The sequence below is a fragment of the Camelus bactrianus genome, chromosome 26 (assembly GCF_048773025.1).
Source record: "Camelus bactrianus isolate YW-2024 breed Bactrian camel chromosome 26, ASM4877302v1, whole genome shotgun sequence".
Taxonomy (NCBI): domain Eukaryota; kingdom Metazoa; phylum Chordata; class Mammalia; order Artiodactyla; family Camelidae; genus Camelus; species Camelus bactrianus.
Genome location: NC_133564.1, coordinates 31,726,864 through 31,729,748, shown reverse-complemented (window position 1 = coordinate 31,729,748; position 2,885 = coordinate 31,726,864). Strand labels below are relative to the sequence as shown.

Here is a 2,885-nt window from a genome sequence, read left to right as displayed (position 1 = left end):
ACGCGTGAGGCACTGTGTTCATTGCAGGGGATTTGATAGAGAGCAGGAGGGCTTCTATTCAAGTGGAGGGCAAGTTATCATGGAACTTGATGGAAAACAAGTCATTGTGGATTTATAAATTTCCGTGGTGATCACACGCTATAAAGGTGAAGGACAAGATCCTGTAAGAGTTTTGGGGACCCGATATTATGGGGACCAACCCGACTGAAGAGGGCATCCTTGAAGAAGAGACATTGGAACAGGGTTCTGAAAGTCAGGATTTTCTAGGAAAAGAAGTTGGGGGAGAATGTTCCAGGTGGAGGGAACGGCCTGTGTCAAAGCCTGGAAAAGGGAGGAGCCTGTGGACTGGAGGAGCAGAAAGAGGCGGGTCGGGTACCAAGAGGGAGGAGGGGCGGGGCCTCTTGGGGGATGCGGTGTCCGCTGGCTTGTAAATGCTTCAGTATGTTTCCACTTGTTTATATTCTCTCTTTCTCAGGTAAAGTCCTCCAGGCAGAGTGCGTGTGCCTTCTTATTGCTTCTTTTCTTTTCTTTTTTTCTAATGGAACGCTTCACGAATGTGCATGGCATCCTTAAACAGGGACCATGTTAATCTTCTCTGTATCCATCCAATTTTAGTATATATGCTGCCCAAGGGAGCACCTCTAATTGTTTTTAACTTTTGTTCTTTCCTCATCATCTCCCACCCCTTTACACGATCACTGAAGTCTACAAGGAGCCCCACCTACATTTTCTTCACTTAATTTTTATAAGGCAGAAGATTAAATCATTGTTTATAGAAGAGGTAGCTTACATTTAGAGAAGTTATGCCACTCATCCAAGGTTACGGAATGAGTGGAGACTCCTCCACTTTCTTTTCTTCTTGTTTTTTACTTTTCTTTCTTTTTTACAAAATGAAATACGAGTATATATACTATTTCACAATCTGCCTTTTTCATGTGCCACGATCACTTATTATATTATCCACATTCTTAAATATTCTTCAAGAATGTGATTTGTTTTTAAATGGCTGCTTAGTATTCTGTTGTTTGGTTATGTCCTAATCCAATCAGGCAATGCTATATTACTAGTTGTTTTCTCTGATTTTTCTAAATGATCGTTGTTCTCAGCAATGAAAATCCTTATACATAAATCTTTTTTATTTAATTTGCTGTTTACCTTTTCAAAAATGGAAGTACAGTCAGTTTACAATGTTGTTGTCAGTTTCTGGTGTACAGCATGTATAAATTTTTGAGGACATTTTTTGATCATTTCTTACGGAAAAAAATTTTATAGACAGAATTACTGGGTCAAAGGCTATGTATGATTTTAAAGTTTCTTATACACATGGCTAAATTGCCTTCCAGACTGATGGAACAGATTTAACTTCTCATCAGCAGTGTATGTGGTTGCCTGGGGAAAACACTTCAGTCAAGCAAGGCCAATTGATCTGTAGCACTTTGATTGCCGAGATTATTTCACTCAAAGTAAATGAAACATCTTGTTTCATGATGGGCGATGGAGCGCTTCAAAGCCTGGACCCAACCCTTGCCCTTGGGTAACGCTCACCTCTTCCCCATATCCGCTGAGGCTCCTTTAGGTCCAGGGTGGCTTTGCTAATGTTTTTCTGGGCCTATTCTCCCCTTTTTTGCTTCCCGCTTACAATCCTTCTGATCGTCTAGATCAAGCTTGGGTATCTCTTGAAATATTTGTAAGATGCATGAGCACAGGTTTACCATCGTCCCTCAATAATTAGATTTGTTACCTTAAATAATTTTCCAATTTCAAGAATTCCATTTTTATCATCACTGAAATCAAGATTTTTAATGTTGGACCACTCTGGTGGTCGTCAGGCCCATTCATTCCATCTGCAGCAACCAACTGGTGATGGGTGAATGTCTGGATGTCCATTACCTGATGAGTGATTGGTACCATTTTTGGTCCTTGAAGTGGTTACCCAGAGAACCAGTCTACTTTCCTTCAGGCTTCAAGAAATTGGGCAATATTTGAAACATACAAAAATGCAGAAAATAATGTGACACTAATTGTCCTACCATGCGTATTTACCCAGTGTGAGTCTTCTGTTATATTTGTTCTAGAAATTTCTTTAAAAAGAGAAATAGAGAGTTCTAAATATAGTCACTCCAACTGCTTATCTTCAAGATGGTCGTGACTATTCTAGGCCCTTTCATTTTCATATAAATTACAGAATAAAGTTTTTCTAATGTGAAAATTTAATTGTATGTCTGTGGACCCTTGAAAGTGTTTTGTGAACAGACCGCTTGGCTGCTTTGCTCCATTTCTTGTTGGAATGTTACTGTTTTGGTGTCAACTTCTAATCGCTCTTTCTTGTTATACATGTTAAAATTGTTATTTGCATTTATTTGTTTACCTTTCAATTTTGTTTCTTTCTTTTTTTAAACAGAAGTGTAAACGTTTTATTTGGTCAAATCTATTGGTCTTTTTGTGCCTTTTGTTTAGGTGCTAAGCTTAGAAAAACTACCTTTATCTTAAGATCATATAAATCTATTTTATAGGGTTAATCCATTATTTTATAATAGATGATATAAATCTATTTTCTTTCAGTCACTTTCACATTTAACTTTTTAGTATAGTTAGAATTTTGGATAAGTTATGGGGCAGAGTTCTAACTTTATTGTTTTATCATCATTTATTCATCTGTCTTGATGTTATTGGTCACCCATCACTTTCTCAGATGCTACTTGTATCTTATATCAACACTTACATGTACTTGGATTTGTTTTGGGTCTCACTAGTCTATGACATTGATCTGTCCTTTTATAGTGTATCACATTCATATGCCAATATTATAACTTTTTGACAAATTAAATTTCATTATATATTTTAATAACTGGTGATATGGCAATATGGTTTTAATTTTTCATAAT

At 36.9% G+C, this 2,885-nt stretch overlaps 1 non-coding gene across 1 annotated transcript; it reads right to left on the bottom strand.

Annotated features, from left to right (window-relative positions):
- Positions 1 to 532: 532 nt before the first annotated feature.
- On the bottom strand, positions 533 to 639 carry LOC123617793 (U6 spliceosomal RNA). The gene has a single exon (XR_006726037.1). It is a non-coding gene; the product is annotated as a U6 spliceosomal RNA (small nuclear RNA).
- Between the last annotated feature and the right edge of the window lie 2,246 nt (positions 640 to 2,885).